General features: G+C 38.0%; 1 long non-coding RNA gene across 1 annotated transcript in view; it reads left to right on the top strand.

The window, feature by feature from the left end:
* Positions 1–19,243, top strand: part of LOC309792175 — a 67,403-nt gene that overhangs the window by 33,806 nt on the left and 14,354 nt on the right. Inside the window, exon 2 of the long non-coding RNA XR_014291615.1 lies at positions 15,042–15,219. This is a non-coding gene — a long non-coding RNA (uncharacterized lncRNA). The remainder of the gene's footprint in view (positions 1–15,041; positions 15,220–19,243) is intronic.

Raw genomic sequence — 19,243 nt, 5'->3', positions numbered from 1 at the left:
CTGAAAGATGGAGAACAAAAGGTAGACTGGCTAGGGACCTTGGGACCTAGGTTTTACTTTGTCTCTTGTATCCCAGATCAGGCATCAGAGAAACTGGCAACCTGGAAATACCAATGGACTCAGACTAAAAAAGCCTCAAGAAAAGTCTGCAATCTCTACACAAAGGTCCAAGAAAAGGGCACCCTAGCAAGAAAACTGTTAGATAACATCTGCTCTACTGCAACCAAACACCACAGAAGAAATTTTCATCTCATCTCCCCTCCGTCCCCCCATTGCCCTGCCAGCAGAAGCCTAGACTTCCGTCCTTGCCATGCTGTAACAAGGTGCCCCACCCACTGATGTGGCTTTAGTGAGGGCTGAGTGGGGTGTTGGGACTTTTACACCCCACCCCAGCCCCCTGCAGTGTCAGTGGAGACAGCATGGGGTGACTGGATTTCCACCTCCCTCTCCTGTTGGGGTGGTGTCAGAGGAAGCCAGGTGAGAGTCAGGCCTTTCACTACTGCTAAGTGGTAATGAGCCCACCATCCACAGTGTGGATGCAGACCAAGTGGGGAGCTGGCCTGAAGAGCCTTCCCCCCAGGTGTCAACAGAAGTGAAATAGAAAACTTAGTATTAATGAGTGGCACCTTCCTTCTTCCACCAGAATGGTGTCAGAAGAGACCTGCTAAAACATAAGGTTTAAATAAGGTCCAGACTCTATAAAATAATACCCAAAATGTCCAAAGTTCAACTAACTATCACTAATTATAGGAAGAACCAGGGAAATCTCAACTAGAATAGAAAAGGCAATCAAGGAAAGCCAAAAATGAGATGATACACATATGAGATTTATCTAACAAAATTTTTAAAGCAGACATAATAAGTACATTTCAATAAGCAATTACAAAGATACTTGAAACAAATGAAAAAAAAAGTCTCAGCAAAGAAATAAGAAATCTCAGAAAAGAAAGAGAAGATATAAAAGAGAACCAAATGGAAATTCTGGAACTGAGAAATTATAATAACCAAACAATGAAAAAACTACCAATCAACCAAATAGACCAACAGCAGAATAGGGAATACAGGTGGAGGAATATATGAACTTGAAGACAGAACGATAGAAATTATTTAATCTGAATACAAAATATAATGCTAAAGCAATTAATAGGGCTTCAGTGGCATGTGGGACTATAATAAAGATCTATTATTCATGTCATCAAAGTCCCAAAGGGAGAGGAGAAACCAGGTGGGGTTGAAAACTATTCAAAGAAATAATAGCTGAAAAGTCCCCCAATTTGGCAACAGACATAAACCTACAGATTAGAGGAACTGAGAAACCCACAAACAGGATAAACTGAAATATTTCTGTGCCAAGACATATCCTAGTCAAACTTCTGAAAACTAAAGACAGAAAACTTGAAAGCAGGCAGAGAGAAATGTTGCATTACCTATAGGGCAATAACAATCCAAATGACAGTGGATTTCTCATGAGAAATGATGGAGGCCAAAAAGTATCTCAGCATTGTCAAGAGCTGAAAGAAAAGAACCGCTAACCCGGAATTCTATCTCCAGTGAAAATATCCTTTAGGAATGAAGGAAAGGATATAGAGAAAACCGCTGCACCCCAGACTGGAGAGACAGACAGACGAATACAGTGTTATGGCTTCTTGGAGCAGAGACTTCAGTGCTAGGGAAGAAAAACTGAAATGTAATTGTTAAATTGCAGGAGGCTCTATGTGATGACTCTGAGAGTTAAACACTCCAAGGAGACCCACGATTTTGAGAGATTTACCTCCAGGAGCTTGATTCCCATAGTATCAAAGAAAAATCCCCTTGTGCTTCCAGCAGGGGAAGGAAAGAGGAACCATTCTGAAATACACCAGATGACTCTGATTTCTTTCCAAGACCTGCCCTCAGAGGAAACTAGTTAACTAGAGCCTAACCAGGTGAGATATTATCAGAGGCTAACTGACTGGGGGAGGAGATATACCCAACTGCAGTCTACTCTAGCCATCCTGTCCCGTCTAAGGGGAGAGAAAAAAATGGGAAACTCTTGTGAGGTTCATGGTCCAGAGGCATAGGCTCACTAAAAAACTGAAACCTAATCATGAAACTATAGAACACCTCTCTTCTTCCCACACCTCACCACCACATTACTAAAGGTCTATTTACAGCAGTTACTTTCATCCAGTATGTCATCCAGCTATCAAGAAAAAATTACAAGACACAGTAGAAGGCAAAAATATGAACAAAGAACAAGGGCAACAAATAGAAAACAGTGACAATTATGGTGGATATTAATCCAACTATATCAATATATCACTTGAACATCAATGGTGTAAATGCACTAATTAAAAGACAGAGATTATCAGAATGGATCAGCTATATGTTGTCTACAACTATGTGTTGTCTACAAGAAACCCTCTTTAAATATAAGAACAAACACAGATTAAAAGTAACTGAATAGAGAAAAATATACCATGCTGACACCAATCAAAAGAAAGCAGGAGTGCTATATTAATTTCAGTCAGAGTGTAGACTTCAAAGTGAGGAAAGTTATCAGGGATAAAGAAGGGCATTTATAATGATGAAGGTATCAGTTCTCTAAGAAGACATAACAGGCCTTAATGTGTATGCACATAACAACAGTGTCAAACTATGTGAGACAAAAGCAAATAGAATTGCAAAGAGAAATAGATGAATTCACTATCATAGTTGAAGATTTCAATACCCTTCTATTAGAAATGGACAGATCCAGCAGGCAGAAAATCAGTAAGGACATAGTTGAGTTCAACAACACTATCAATCAACTAAATATAATTGACATCTATAGACTACCTCATCCAGCCACAGCCAAATATACATTCTTAAGTTCACATGGAACATTCACCAAGGTAGATGATATTCTGGGCAATAAAACACAGCTTCTCAAATTTAAAAGAATAAAAATCATGCAAAATCTTCCCTCAGAAGGAATTAAACTACAAATCAATAACAGAAAGATAACTGGAAGGTCCCCAAATATGTGGAGATTAAAAAGCACACTTCTAAATAACATATGTGTCAAAGAAGAGATATCAAGAGAAATTTTAAAAATATTTTGAACCAAATGAAAATAAAACCACAACTTATCAAAATTTGTGGGATGCAGCAAAAGCAGTGCTTACAGGGAAATTTATAGCACTGAATGAATATATTAGAAAAAAGAGAAATCTAAAATCAATCATCTAAACTTCCATTTTAGGAAACTAGAAAAGAAGGGCAAATTAAATCCAAAGTAAGCAGAAGAAAAGAAATAAGACTTAGAGCAGAAATCAAGGAAATTTAAAACAAAATCAATAGAGATAATCAATGAAACTAAAAACTGGTTCTTTGAAAAGATTGATAAAATTGATAAGCCTCTAGCCAGGCTAATTACAGGAAAAAAAGAACACAAACTACTAGTATCAGAAATGAAATAGGGGGACATAACTACAGATCCCATGGAAATTAAGGGATGATGAAGGAAAACTATGTACAACTCTATGTCCACAAATTTGATAATCTAGATGAAATGAACAGATTTCTTGAAAGACAAAATCTGCCAAAATGCACAAGAAGAAATACATAATCTGAATAGAACTATATCTGTTAGATAAATTTAAAAATTTAAACAATAATTAATAACCAAAACAGAAAGCACCAGGCCCAAATGGGGTTTGTTGGTGAATTTTACACCAGACACTTAACAAAGAAGTTATACCAGTTCTCCACACTCTCCTTCAAAGGATAGAAGCAGAGGAACTACTTTCTAACTCATTCTATGAGGTTGCCATTACTCTAATACCAAAACCAGACAAAGACATTGCAAGAAAAGAAAACTACAGACCAGTATTTCTGATGGACATAGATACAAAAATCTTCAGCAAAATACTAGCAGATCTAATCCAACAATCTATAAAAAGATTTATACACTATGACCAAGTGGAATTTAATCAGGTATGCAAGTCTGGTTCAGCATTCAAAAATCAATTAATGTAATCCATTACATCAATAGGCTAAAAATGAAAAATTACATGATCATAGCAATGATGCAAAAAAAAGATTTGACAAAATCCAATGCTCGTTCATGTTAAAAAATCTCAGTTAACTAGGAATAAAGGGTAATTTCCACTTGATAAAAGAATATCTACAAAAAACCTACAGCTAACATCATACTTGCTGGTGAAAAATTTAAAGGTTTCCCACTAAGATCAAGGAAAATACAAAGCAAGGAAGTCCCCTCTCAGCACTCCTTTTAAACATCATACTAGAAATCTTTGCTAATGCAATTAGTCAAGAAAAGGAAATAAAACATATACAAATTGGAAGGAAGAAATGAAACTGTCTTGGTTTGCAGGTGACATGGTAATCTATGTAAAAAACCTGAAAGAATTAGCAAAAACAACTCAATAAACAAGAAAAACAAAACTCCTGAAACTAGTAATCAATTATAGCAAGGTTGCTGGGTATAAGATTAATATACAAAAGTCAACTGCATTCCTTCATCAAGGAATAAGTGGAATTTGAAGTTAAAAACACAAAACCATTTATTTACTTTAGCACACCAAAAAATAAAATAGGTATAAATCTAACAAAATATGTACAAGACCTATATGAGGAAAACTATAAAACTCTAATGAAAGACATTAAAGAAGAACTAAATAAATGGAGAGATACTCCTTGCACATGGATTGGGAAACTCAATATTGTCAGGATGTCAGTTTTTCCCAACTTGGTCAACAGATTTATTGCAATCCCACTCAAAATTCCAGCAAGTTATTTTGTGGATATTAACAAATTGATTCAAAGTTTATTTGGTTGTTAGTTTTCCCCTTATTATTATTTACCTATCCAAACTTCTAAAGGTGGTTAAGCCCCTCCCTAACTAGATCCTACAACATGAGCCCTGAATGAATACATTGTAGGAATTTGATACATTTCTGAATGGAAAGTGAATATAGTGATAAATCGTTGACAGTTTTTAAAGAAGAATTTAAGTTCTTAGAGAGCAGGGATGACTTTAATAAATTGATACATATTTATTGAATGTCTTCTTTAAGCTCACAATTATGATGATGTGAGGAATAAAAAGATGCTAATATATAGTTGAAAGTTAAGATGGGGAGGAAAAAGTATTACATATAAAGCACTGATAAAGAACTCAAGGAAATATACAGTGAATCTTCCTATTATATGATATTGTAGGGATTTTGTATGCTTTTGTATAATATGTGTTTAAGAAATTGCTTGTAACAATTGATACAACGTTTTTTCTAACATAAAAACAGAATCATCTTCCAAATCATATGCTAGATTATGATATGACTGCTGGGAAGTGGCATTGTTCAATAAGATCAGCATTATTATTTATATTTGAGAAAAGAAAATTTATCTTCTTATTGTTGAGGTTTTAGGTCACATAGAAGATTAAATCTCATGAAATATTTAAAACATTGGACTCAGAATTGGTATGCACTTTATTTTTTATACTATCTTTTTGTATTGGTCGTATAATATTACACAATGTTGCTATCCCATTAATTTATTAAACCATTTCTCAGTTCCTGGCCATAGGTGGTTTCTAGTTGTTAAGAGTTAAATTTTATATTATTCCAGTTAAATATGACTATTTAAATATAGCACAACTAGGTAGAGTTTATGGAAGAAATATAAGATGGTTCATCATTAGAAAATGTATTAAGTTTATTCATTATTTTAAAAATTTAAGGGGAAAAATCATGATTATATCAATAGATGACAAAAGAAAAGCAAATAGTCAAATTTAGAAGCCAATTCTAATTCTCTTTTTAAAAAAGGTTTAAGAAAAATAGGAACCAATGAAAATTACCTTGGAAAGAAAGAAACAAGTTATTAGTTGCAGATAATATGATAAATTTCCTAAAAATCCAACAGATTCAACAGAAGTTGTTAAACTATTAAGAGAATTAGTAAGGTGGCTATATGTAAGACAAAATACAAAATAAATATTACTTTCCTTTTTATTAGCGTTGAACAATTAGAAACTGAAATGAGAAAAATTGTATTCAAGATACTATCAAAATTAGCCTGTAAAACACCTAAGAATTATTTAATAAGAGAATTATATATTTTTATTAAAGGAAATAAAATAGGACTAAAATAAGTAGACATATCATAATTCCTTATGGAAAGACCAATAGCATATAGATGCTGCTTCTCCTCAAATCAATGTACAACTATAATGCAAATCTGACTAGTATCCCAAGGAATTATTTTGGGAAATAAACAAGTTGATTCTAAAATTTATTTGGAAGAAAAAGTGTTTGAAAAAGAAGAATCATGAGGAGGAATTTGTTTTCTAAAATATTAAAATATATAATTATTTACATCAAAATAGTTGGGTCATCATACAAAAGCAGATAGCTATATCAGTAGCACATTAAAGTGAATGCAGCAATAGACACATTTGTATATGTGGGTTTAATATTATGATAATGAAGATATTTTGAAGAAAATAAAGTTACTCCCACATTGCACACTTATAAAAATTGTAGATGAATTGAGCATCGAAATGTAGAAGAAAAACTATATTGTTATGTTAAGGTAACTATGTTTAGCAGCAAAAATATCTTAAGATCACAGGAGCTTAACATAGGAGAGCATCTTGATTGTGCAAAGTCTGAAGTGAGTTTGGAATTCTCCAGGGCACCCCTTCAGGTATTGATATTGAGGCTGTTTCCATCTTCTATGCAATTTGGAATATGTGGTTTTGAGCTGTGCTACTGAAGGAGAAGAGAGAGCTGGAGGGTCAGACAGGGGTACCCACGGTCAGGGGTAGAAATGACAAAGACTGTGTGAGTCGCTTCTGTCCACATCCTGTTGGCTAGAACTAGTCATATACCTAGAACCTAATTCTAAAATGTGCTGGAGCCCATGGAGATTTAGTCAGGATTAAATGTGTACATCAAAAAAGTATTATAGTCAAATTTAGATACACATTTTTATAACCTCAGGGTTGGGAGAACATTTCTTACAATTGTCTAGAAAAGAAAAAACAATAAGAAAAAAATAGATTTGACTACAAAAGAGTTTTAAGGCATTAAATAGTGAAAGATGCCAAAAAAAAAAAAAACTTAAAAGGGAGCGACAGATTGAGAGAAGATATTTGCCACATACATAAATGGCAAAATATTAAAATTCCTACTGTGCAGTTTTTATAAAGAAAAAATGACAAGCCAATTAGAGAAGATAGCAAAGGATATTAAAAATTAAAAAATGCAGATGTTCAATCACATATATACAAGGAAGTACATTGCAGTATTCTTGGTAAAGGCATGAAAACTGAAAATAATTTTCAGTTGGAGTCTGACTGAATTGCATATGGTGTACCTATACAGCAGAATACCATGCAGTCATTAAAAGAGAACAGGATAGATCTCTACGCTGATATGAACAGATGCCCTTGTTATATAAGGGGAAAAAAAGAGGTGTAGGTCACTATGGGCAATATGATTATAATTTGGGGAAAAATTAAAATTAATTGAAAATATTAATCATATAGATAGATGATTGATAAATAATATAGATAGATAAATTAATAATACAGTATAATATGACAAAAGAATATGGGAAGAATATGGACAAAACTATCAACCCTTTTTTTGAAAAGCAAAGGAGGGGACATTCACTCTAATTCATACAGTTTTCTAAGTGGTAACTTTGATCTTTTTGAGGTTTTTTTTTTTTACATCTTTATTGGAGTATAATTGCTTTACAATGGTGTGTTAGTTTCTGCTGTATAACAAAGTGAATCAGTTATACATATACATATGTTCCCATATCTCTTCCCTCTTGCATCTCCCTCCTTCCCACCCTCCCTACCTTTTTGAGTTTTTCTTCATTGTTTAAATAAAAACCCATGAATAATGTGAATTAATTAATTCATTTATTCCTCCACTCATGTACCTGTCCATCCATCTATCCATCATCTACCCATAATTCCATTCATTTGTTTTATCGTAGCCAACCTACAGTTAATAAGGACCAATTCTCAGACATGGTGTTCGCTGTGCACATTGCAGTTAACATTGGGTTGAGCTCAGCTTAGAATAAGGAGGATGCCCAAATGTTGTTTCCTCTTTCTTGTTGACCATTGATTTAAAAACAAACCAACAAAACAAGAAGAGTCTGGCCCTGGGCTTCTTGAGCACACCATCTGGCGTAGCTTCCCTCGCTTCTAACCTTTGTCTGCCCTGTGGATGACAGATTAGTGGGGAACATCCTTTATAGTAGGAAATGGAGGTCAATAAAATTTGCACCAGGCTTTCCAATTTAGTATCATACCAGTCAGGACATCCCAAAATAAAATTTGTTTCAAAAATAGATCTAGGAGGAGAAAAAGTCAGGATTGAAAACAAACGATTAATCCTCTTATGTCATTGATTCTGTGAGAAAGCCAGATTAAAAAAAAATCAGTTTCTTGTTCAGGTGCAATGATTTTGCTGGTCAAAAAAAAGCAAAAGAACAAAAATAGTGCAGAGAGTCCAGTGTGGTAAACGATCCTATAGAACAAAACAGGAAGTTGTTTAATGGAAGAGAGTAACTGACCTCAGAGCCTGAGATGTGAATGGCCCCTTGGATGCAAAGGTTTTTGCATTTCCGAAGTGTTGTAGTGATGCTTTATTGATCAGCACTGAATTGTACACCATGTGCTCTTCTGTGGCGATTCACTGGCTTATCAAACAGGTGAAGAGGTGGAGCATCCACTATGTTGAATGATAAAGCATTCCAGCTGTTACATAGGAGAGGGAAACACATCAGTCTCTGTTCTATACATGTATTCAATACTTCTGAATATGCATATTTTTGTGAATGCATGCATGTGTGCATGCGATTTTGTACTGTAGGGATATTTTTTAAAACTGAAGTGTTGTTGATTTACAATGTCGTGTTAGTCTCAGGTATACAGCAAAGTGATTCAGACATATATAAATATAACTTTTCCCTTATAGGTTATTACAAAATATTGAGTAAAGTCCCCTGTGCTATACAGTAGGTCCTTGTTGTTTATCTATTTTATATATAGTAGTGTGTTTATGTTAATCCCAAACTCCTAATTTATCCCTCCCTGCTCTTTCCCCTTTTGGTAACCATAAGTTTGTTTTCTATGTCTGTGGGTCTATTTCTGTTTTGTAAATAAGTTCATTTGTATCACTTTTTTTTTTAGATTCCACATATAAGGGATATCATATGGTATTTGTCTTTCTCTGTCTGACTTACTTCACTTAGTATGATAATCTCCAGGTCCATCCATGTTGCTGCAAATGACATTATTTCATTTTTTCTTATGGCTGAGTAATATTCTATTGTATATGTGTACCACATCTTCTTTATCCATTCCTCTGTTGATGGACATTTAGGTTGCTTCTGTCTTGACTATTGTAAATGGAGCTGCAATGCACACTTCTGTCTTGATTATTGTAAATGGAGCTGCAATGCACACTTCTGTCTTGATTATTGTAAATGGAGCTGCAATGCACAATCACAGTATGCTGCACTGCATACTGTAGGGATCTTAATTGGTTTTATGTGCAATTGGACAGAGATCCCAAACCAACCTGATTTTTTTCCTTGTTATAATCTTAAAAAGAATAGCTTCATTATAGAAATAAATATATTTTCCTATTTTTTCAAACTGTTGGGGAATGTATGTTCAAAAGGTATAGGCTTGAATGGGAGAAAAATATTTCTTCCTAATATTCCATATGGTTGGTTCTTCTTATATAGTGCTAATCTGGGAAAATATCCACCTAGAGGAGTTTCCTGTCAGAGAGCTTGTCTCAATGCCAAGAAAAACTGTCACTCTTAAAAATTCTCCTCACACAACAAAGAGAATTGGATATTTTAAGTCCATACTCTGATAATTCAGGCAAAACTTCTCCTTAAATGAAGCAAAGGCGAGTCTGTAGGAAGCTGCTAGGAGAGGTTTTATTTTTATCTTCTTTCCCGTTTTCCAGGGGAGCAAAGGAATGCTCCACGAGATTCTGTAACTTGTTCAAGATAGAGCTGGTTAGTAGCAGAGCTGACCTTAAAACAGATAACGCCATCCTCCAAACTCTGTCCAAGTGTGGTCTTGCACTATGATCCAAAAAGCTTATTTATAAGATCTGTCGACCTCTGTCCCCTGTGATCTCAGCTGTCTGGACTGACAGACTCAACTTGAGCTCATGTAGACAGCAGGGAAGTGATTCCAGGATTGAGGAGTTAGGATCCTTGGAAGAGAAGAGTGCTGCTTTGTTTTGTTTTGTTTTGTTTTGTTAGTTGTTGTTTTCCTGGGGTTGGCCCTTGTCATCACTTTCAAATACACAGAGGCTGTTTTCTCTAAGTTCGTCCCTGAGAAGGACCTTTCTTACTTTCTACCTTGCTTTCCTGGGGCTGTGGGCAGAGCCTTTGCTGGAGGGGAAGGGGAACGGGCATCCCTGAGGACCTGCCCTGTCCAAGGAGAGAAAACCGAGCAGATGGCAGCTGACACGTACAGGGCACTTTGTAGGAACACTGGCCCCGAGCAGGCTTCCTGAGCTGCAATTTGGGGTCCCTCCCTTGCAAGGCAGCCCAGAGGAGTCTGATGACTTGGCTGAGAACCAGCGGGCTGGTAGCCAAAGGGCAGTAAATCAAAGTGAAAAAGAGGTGATATTTTAAAAGCAAACGACACTTTTGTTTGTTTGTTTTAAAGGGCAGAGAGAAATAAGTTTTTGTAATGGTAAAAGGGTAGAAGATATAAAACAACACTGCTATAGAATAATTCAAAGTTATTTGTTTGTGAAAGCCCTTTCTGTAATGAGTATGCTCTATTTTTATTAAGCAAGATTCTCAACATTTCTCTAGATGAGGATGTGATTTTTACCTGGAAATTGGTGATCCAGTGTTAATGAGGTTCTTACCAGGTTAAAATAAACAAATACTCTATTTCATAATATCCTCGGGGAGATTAAAATGTTTTCTGTGTAAAATTTCTGGAGCCAAACTCTTTCTTGTTTTTTAAACCCTAATTCAAGTTATGTTTCTTCTGTCCTTGATGAGTTTTTTCAGTTGGACACTCTAAGGTTGGAAACATGTTTCTAAATACTCACCTCCTGCAGTCCACTGAGGATGGCTCTGTGTCCCAGAGGAAGACTCTTGGGGAAATCAGAACTGGGTCTCAAGAAGCAGCATCACAGGACGGTGGATCTGGGGCTGCATTGCCACAGAACCCAGGCGACACCTAGGCATTCACTTGTTTATTGTGATCATACCTTTTAAGAGTTTTTAATTATAAGTATAAAATGTTTCCAGAATATAAAAAATATGTATAAAGAGTAATATCATGAACACCCGCTCACCACCCTGATTACAAAATAAGGCGTTACACTAATTATAAGGGAAAAATACAGTCACCAAAGCATAAATTGAGAGCAATACATGACAGAGTGAAAAGAACAGTAGCTTTATTGTTCCTTTAAATTTACCAGCAACCTTGATTGAGTTCCTGTTTGTGCCAGGCATGGAGGTGGCAGAGATGATGAATACCTTTGCTGACCCAGGTGTGATGGGAGACCCATACAAAAAAAGAAAAAAAAACCCCACAACATAATACACGCCAGCCAGGAAGGGCTACAGCAGGTAGGCTCTCTGGGAGCTAAGAGACCACAAAGGGAGGAAAATCTAACTGAGATCGAAGGTGGGGATGGAGCTGAGAGGTCAGTGAAGGTTTCCCAGGGAAAGTGATCCTTGAGCTGGGTCTGGACGGAGAGGGTTTAGCCAGCACCCAGGAGGAAAGCTGCGTTAGGCAGGGAAGCAGCATCTGCAGGCTCAGAGGAATAACTGCTAAGAGCAACTCAGAGCAACTGCTAAGACTTAGGTTGGCTGGAGTGGGCTGGACTAAGAGCTGAACTGTCAGGGGCGGGTTCAGATGGTCCCGTCTGCGTGTTAGAACAAGCCTTCTGCTGCAAGATCAGCTGGTGGCTCTTACCTGGAGGTGTCCAAGGAGGGCTTCAGAGGTGCTATGAACCCTTTGAAATTGTATGGAATACGGTAGAAATATGTGAGCGTGTGTGAGTGTGTAAATGAGTGTATGTGTGCGTGCGTGTGTGTGTTTTCCCCTGGGAAGGTCCAGCTCTTTCCTTCCATCTTACAATGTTTCTTAACTCTCAAAGAAGGTAAAGGTCTCTACTAGGCTGGAAGAAGGTGGTCCGATTGGAGGGTTATTGTAATAGGTGGGATGACAAGTGATGAAGTCCTGGACTGAGAGACGGACCCTAGGGCAGAAGGGAGGACAATTTTGGAGATAATTAAGGGACCTATTGACAGGATTTGTTATCTGATTGGATTTGCAGGGGGAGGAGGAGGGCACAGTCCAGCGCAAGGCTTCTCAGACTTTAAGGGGGTCCTGTACTAGATTCTGACCAGTAGGTCTGGGGAGGAACCAGAGACCTCGCATCCACGGCAAGGTCCTTGGTGCTGGTGGCCATGCTGTGGTCAGGGGCTACCTTGTGAGCAGAAAGACTCCACATCCAGGTTTCTCAGCCGCAGCTGTTGACTTTTGGGGCCACACAATTCTTTATTATGGGGGGGTGTACATCCTGTGCATTGGAGGCTGTTTAGCAGCATCCCTGGCCTCTGGCCACGGGATGACAGTATCACCCCCCAGTGGAACGACCCCAAATACCCTGGCATCACTAAATAGGGGGTGTGGGGCGCTGCTCCAGGGGTTCACAGCCCTGATAGATAAATATTAAAATGGTCTGGGGAGCTTCAGGACTTATCAATGCCTGGCCTCACCCAGACCGATTGTATTCTAATCTCTGATGGAGGTGGGGCAGGACACTCAGGCAGCTTTTGGAAAACCTGACATTCAGCCAGCCCTGCAGTTCGAGGCTGTGCACCAGGTTGGGTGCACAGCTGTTCCCTGTGCAGGGAGCTGCAGGTGGAGGGAGGGGTGAAGATAAGATTCCAGATTTAAATGCTGATGAGCTTGACATGCCTGGAGGTCATTTAGATGAAGAAGATGCTCACTTTGATCTTCTTGGTCACTGACAAGCTGGGTGTCCTTGGGCCAAATATATTCCCTGCTTTTTATTTTCCTCATCTGTCCACTCTGATAATATCTACTCTGTCTTAAGAGTTGATGAAAAATAAGATACATTAATGGATGTGGAAGAAAGTAAAAGCCATCTCACACTTACAAACACACACACACTCAGTTTAAGATGGATCTTCAGAATTTTATTTGAAAAAAACATGGGACAACATTTTATCATGGCAGGGCAAGTAGTAATTTTGGGGGAAAAAAAGAACAACAAACACAAAAAGCACAAATCATAATTAATAAATTCAATTCAATTAAAAATTAAAATTTTAGGACATCAAAGGCACCATCAGCAGAATTAAAAGACAAACTAAAAACTGGAAAAAATATTTGCATTGCACAACTTGACAAAGCTTTAGTATAAAAAATATGCAAGGGCTTCCCTGCTGGCTCAGTGGTTAAGAATCCGCCTGCCAATGCAGGGGACAGGGGTTCCAACCCTGGTCCTGGAAGATCCCACATGCCACGGAGCAACTAAGCCCATGCGCCACAACTACTGAGCTTGGGCTCTAGAGCCCGAGAGCCACAACTATTAAGCCCACGCGCCACAACTACTGAAGCCTGTGCTCCACAACAAGGGAAGCCACTGCAATGAGAAGCCTGCGCACCGCAACGAAGAGCAGCCCCCGCTCGCCGCAACTAGAGAAAGTCCGCACGCAGCAACAAAGACCCAACACAGCCAAAAATAAATAAAATAAAATAAATTAATTAAAAAATATATAATAAGTTCCTAAAAGTCAAGAAGAGAAAGACAAACAACCCAAGAGAAAATAGGCACGAGATATAAATAAGAACCAAGAAGAGGGTGTTGGAATGGCCAATAAACATAATGCAAGAGGCTCCCCCCGCCTCGCTCCAGTTTTTAGGTAAATAAATGCCCGTTGAAAGTGCAGTGTGTATTATTTCTCATCCACCAGATGGGCAAACATTTACTGAATTGTAAGGCAAAAAAAACCCTCAGGCTGCTGGTGAGGGTATCAATTGGTGCTACTACTTTCTGAGCAATTTGATACTATTTAATAAAATTAAAGATGCCCTATAACCTATAGGTATACTTTTATGAAAATAAATAAACTATAGCTCTAAGTATTAACATAGATAAATACCAGAGGTGATGTTGGGCAAAACGGTTACAGAAGTGTGCAGTCTCTTGTTTATTTAAAGTGTAAAAAATACAAAACAGAATTATATTTTATTTACAATTATATGTATTCTTACTTAAAAAATGCACGCATGGGAGTTTTTTTTTTTTTTTGCGGTACGCGGACCTCTCACTGCTGTGGCCTCTCCCGTTGCGGAGCACAGGCTCCGGACGCGCAGGCTCAGCAGCCATGGCTCACGGGCCCAGCCGCTCCACGGCATGTGGGATCTTTCCGGACCAGGGCACGAACCCGTGTCCCCTGCATCGGCAGGCGGACTCTCAACCATTGCGCCACCAGGGAAGCCCAAGCCGAAGGACTCTTTGAGGTCAGTAGGTGCATATTGTTACTCTCATCAATTTTCGAAGAGACTAAAGCGCAGTGGTTTTAAGTGATTTGCTCTGAGACCCACTGATCTTGTGGGTCAGAATTCCATGTTCAGCTCCCGCTGAATTCAACGGCAGCTTCAGGAGAGATCTCACAGGAGAACCGCCCGGAGGAGCCCAAGTCGACCCACGGAGCTGGGAGATCATGTTACATTTTTGTGTTAAGTCACTAAGTTTGGGGGTATTTTGTTACGCAGAACAAAAATGGCAACCTGGGGTTTGCTGACCACGGAGCGATCTCAGTGGACTAGCGGGGATGGAGTGGAGAGGGGTGCAGAGGACGAGGGGTATGGCGTGGAGTCAGGGACTGTGGACCACTCTCTCAGGAGCTTCGCTGTGAAGGGAACAAAGACATGGGGGGAGAGCTGAAGCTGGACTTGGGAAGAATTGAGGGATTTCTCTTTCTTATTAAAGATAGGTAATTCTAGAGCATGTTTGATATGACAAAGGAAGAGAACAGTGGACCTAGGCTGCTAATGGAGCTCAGAAGTGGAAAGGCACCGGGCCTTCGATGGAGTATTTCACTGAGAGCAGTAGGTGGAGCGCACAGGATGGTACAGAAGCACGTGCCTTGCTCTTTGGTGGTTGGAAGGTGAGATCCCCCTGCGTGATGGTCCCTGTTTGCTCCATGACGCAAAGTTAACATCCGATGGGGAAGGGATGTGTATTTTTATAAGAAGTTTGAGCCAAGAGGGACAACAAAAGGAAGGAAAAACTCTCCCTATTTCATTTTTATTGTATGAGCTGCTCAGGCTCCAAAAATACTAGTGGCCATTTTTTTATATCAATCAAAAAATATAGAATTTGAATCAGAGCACAAATATATTTTTCTTACACTTTTACTAAGCTAGGTTTCTCGATTTACTTTATTGTTCTTAGGATTCATGTATTTTCAAATTTTTATGTTCAGTGAAAAAAATATGTAAGTACATTCCAAATTATAGTGTTCTGAATTTTTAAAAATGTAGTTTATTAAGAAATCATCACATGGAAGGGCTTGTCATTTATGTTTAGTAACTAGAATCCCAGTCCCTACTGCTCTCCATTTTAATGGGGTTTAGAATGAGATTTTCATGAGAGCCAGTGCAGTGTTCATACTTGTTTATGGGCACGTTTGAATTGTGTAAAGGAAATATCCATGGATCATCAGGCTTTTAAAAAATCACATGTGTTGGAATACCACCGCTGAGTCAGCTAAGATATGCTAGAGGCCATTACGTGCATCTTAGAGTATTGTTTTCTCCTTTTTTGTGTGGGATTTGAGATGTAGAGTTTTGCTGGATCACTTGTAAGAGTGGGTCAGAGTATAAAAGTGTCACGGTAAGTAAGAAAATACTCATGAAACAGTACATTCACGTCCTTGCAACTTTCTTTTTCTTTTTTTTGAAGATGTTTCTTAATAGAGATGAGGATTTTAACATGCTTTATTTGGAAGGAGGAAAAACAGAACAAATGAATTTTGGTTTCCAATCGTGCTCATAATGAGGGAGAGTTCTCTGTGTGCAATTCCACACTTCTGGTCCCCAAATAAGCTACTCAGTGACAGGCTGCAGCTGTGTGAGCGGTTAGCTTGGTACCTTGCGAGCATCCTGTTGTTGTTTTTATGCTTTCAGGGTTATCCACATGGAGGAAATCAGACTGCACACCAGTGTTCTGAACAGCTTTGACTGCTAAAGCTCTCAATGTTCTAAAGCTTATTTTTCTTAGTTAATATTTTTGAGAAAATGGGGTAGGGTTCTAGTTTTGACCCTGAATGTGATACTGCAGAAGCCACTTTGTAGAATGAGGGGCTGTGTCTCTTCCACTTCTGTGGTTCCAGCCCTGTATAAATCAAATTCCATATATCACCCAAATACCAGAACTAACTGCCAAAGTTATTCTGCATTTGCCAATCTGACTCCCACTAAAATATTAAAATCCAAAAGTTGCTGAGTAAATAAAGTATTTGAAATAAAAGACTAGAATGAAAAAGGGAAGGACATCTTGACCAGATTCATCAGAGGGGCTCTAGGGTTCCACTTTTGAAGGGTATAAAATGATGTCTCATTGGTGTTGTCTCAGGTTATCATGAATTAGCAAAATCGAGGAAGGACCCATGTGTCTGACAGCCTGTGTGCCCAGCCGTGGCATCTAACAAGGCTCCTCTTTGAGAGAAGCAAGGGCCATGGAGGCCCAGCTCTCACCAGGCACATGAGCCAATTGATCAGTTTAGATTTTACAGACTCAAAAACCCGAGGAAGATCCTGAGACTTATATTGTTCCTGTTTTAACATTGCAGTTAGGAGGATTTCCTGGTATGTTGCTTAATTATGCCTCAGTTTTCTCATCTGAAATATTATAATGTTTATAACATAAATATTATAAGGTAGTGATACCTACTTCATAGGACTCTTTTGAAGGTTAACTGAATGTGCTTATACTATAGGTAAAGATTTTAGTATTAATATTATATATTATTATTTATCCTCAGTACTATTTCCTTCCTCTTTGAAATAATGTGTATTATTGCATCATTCTTATATAGGTGTTTGCGTACCTGTCAACAATATGTGCTTTAAAAGTTATGTAATTGTTGTAATACATATTTTTTATAATGTTTTCAGTCTGCAAAATGTTTTTGAGATTTGTTTATATTGATATACGTACATCTAGTTTATTGATTTTCCCTAATGCATGACACAGAGTTTTTTTTTTTTTTTTTTGCTGTACGCGGGCCTCTCACTGCTGTGGCCTCTCCCGTTGCGGAGCACAGGCTCCGGACACACAGGCTCCGCGGCCATGGCTCGCGGGCCCAGCCGCTCCGCGGCATGTGGGATCTTCCGGGATCGGGGCACGAACCCGTGTCCCCTGCATCGGCAGGCGGACTCTCAACCACTGCGCCACCAGGGAAGCCCCATGACACAGAGTTTACTTACCCATGGCCGTATTGATGCACATTTAGACACTTCATATTTTTGAACTCAGGGGACCAATGGTTATCTCTAAGCTGTCTGTCTAGAAGTGGATTTGTTGGGTCATAGGAATTGCATATTATCAACCGTAATAGAAATTGCCACATTGCTCTCCAAATTAATCACAGTCACAATTCCCACAGCAATGCCTGTTTGAGAGTTCTATTTTCTCCTCTATCAATATTAGTATTGTGTTTTTGCTAATTTGATAGCTGTGACAAGACAGCCTGTGGTTTTATTTTGCATTTTCCTTATGAATGGAGAAGGCTGGGCATCTTTTCATACTTACTGGCCTCCTGGTGTCTTCTGTGACCTGCCTCTTTGTCTGCTTTGCCATGTTTCTATCAAGTTGTTTCTCTTCCCCTTTTGATTTGTGGATCTTTATACTCATGAAAGTATGGTCAATTCTCATTATTCTCATTGTTCTAGAAAGTCACTGCAAACACTGAATTAGCAAATACAGAACCATGGCTTCTAGAGGAAATACGGGGTCAGGTTCTTGTGAGCCTTTGGCTGCTCTAATTTTGTCAGCAGATCAATACATAACCTTGTTTTATGCGTGTTTTTGTTTAAAGACACCTCATTTATATTGTTGCTTCATTAATATTGAGCTCACAAGCAACGGCCCCATAACTCATGCCTGAACAAAGCTTCTCTAATACATGGATTACACATGTTTTCTCCTTAAGTCACATCACAGCCTTTTTGCACCTAGGACACTAGATAGCGCTTCAGCTTGAGAGACATTTAAAATCATGAATTCACCAACAAAAGTCACAAAAATGAGAAAATATGGCACTAAATAGGCTTCAAAAAGGACTCATGTACGGTATGAGTGTTGAAATAAGAAGGCAGAATGTAGCCTTGTTTGGCCTCTGCTGGGAATGTATGTGTCAGATTAGTCAAAATTTTCACTTCTTTGTGTATGGCTGGAATGGCTACGAAGGCACCAGAAGTATGGATGTGCGGGTTACTAATAAATATTAGCAAATAGGTTAATTCACACACATGGAATCTTCAAATAGTGAGGATTGACTGTAATTCTTTGTCCATTGTACACAATTCAAATATTTTCTCCCAGTCTGTAATTTGTCTCTTAACAATGTTTATGGTGTCTTTCTTCATACAGAAGATTTTATTTTAACTTTGTCAATTTTACTAATCTTTCTTTTTTATGGTTTATGAGTTTCATCTTGTTTTGAAAAACTTTCCCTACCCTGATGTCAGGGATGTATTCTCATATACTATGTTCTAAAAGTTTTCAAAGTTTTGCCTTTCCCATTTAGATCTTTATTAGGATTCCTTTGAGTAGAAAATGAGGTAGGAATTGGCTAAACCATTTCCTGAAACAGTATATTGAATAAAGCTTTTGCTTAGATTTGCAATGCAATTTCTATTATATACCAAGTTCCCATATATACAACGGTCTGTTTCTAGTCCCTCTATTCTTTTCCAAGCTTATTTGTGTATACTTTCATGAACTCTACACTTTTAAAAATTTATTATAGCTTTATGATACATCAGTATTTGGTAGGGAATTTTCCTTCTTTCTTCCTTCACCTTACTCTCCAAAACTGCATCTTACTTCTTCAAATGAGTTATTAGAGTTGTCTTTGAAAAATGTGGTTAGTATCATGATTAGAATAACATTACATTTATAGATCT

The sequence above is a fragment of the Mesoplodon mirus genome (genome assembly GCF_964341445.2).
Source record: "Mesoplodon mirus genome assembly, chromosome: 16".
Taxonomy (NCBI): Eukaryota; Metazoa; Chordata; class Mammalia; order Artiodactyla; family Ziphiidae; genus Mesoplodon; species Mesoplodon mirus.
Note: the sequence above shows the minus strand (reverse complement) of the source record. Positions and strands in the feature narration are given on the sequence as shown.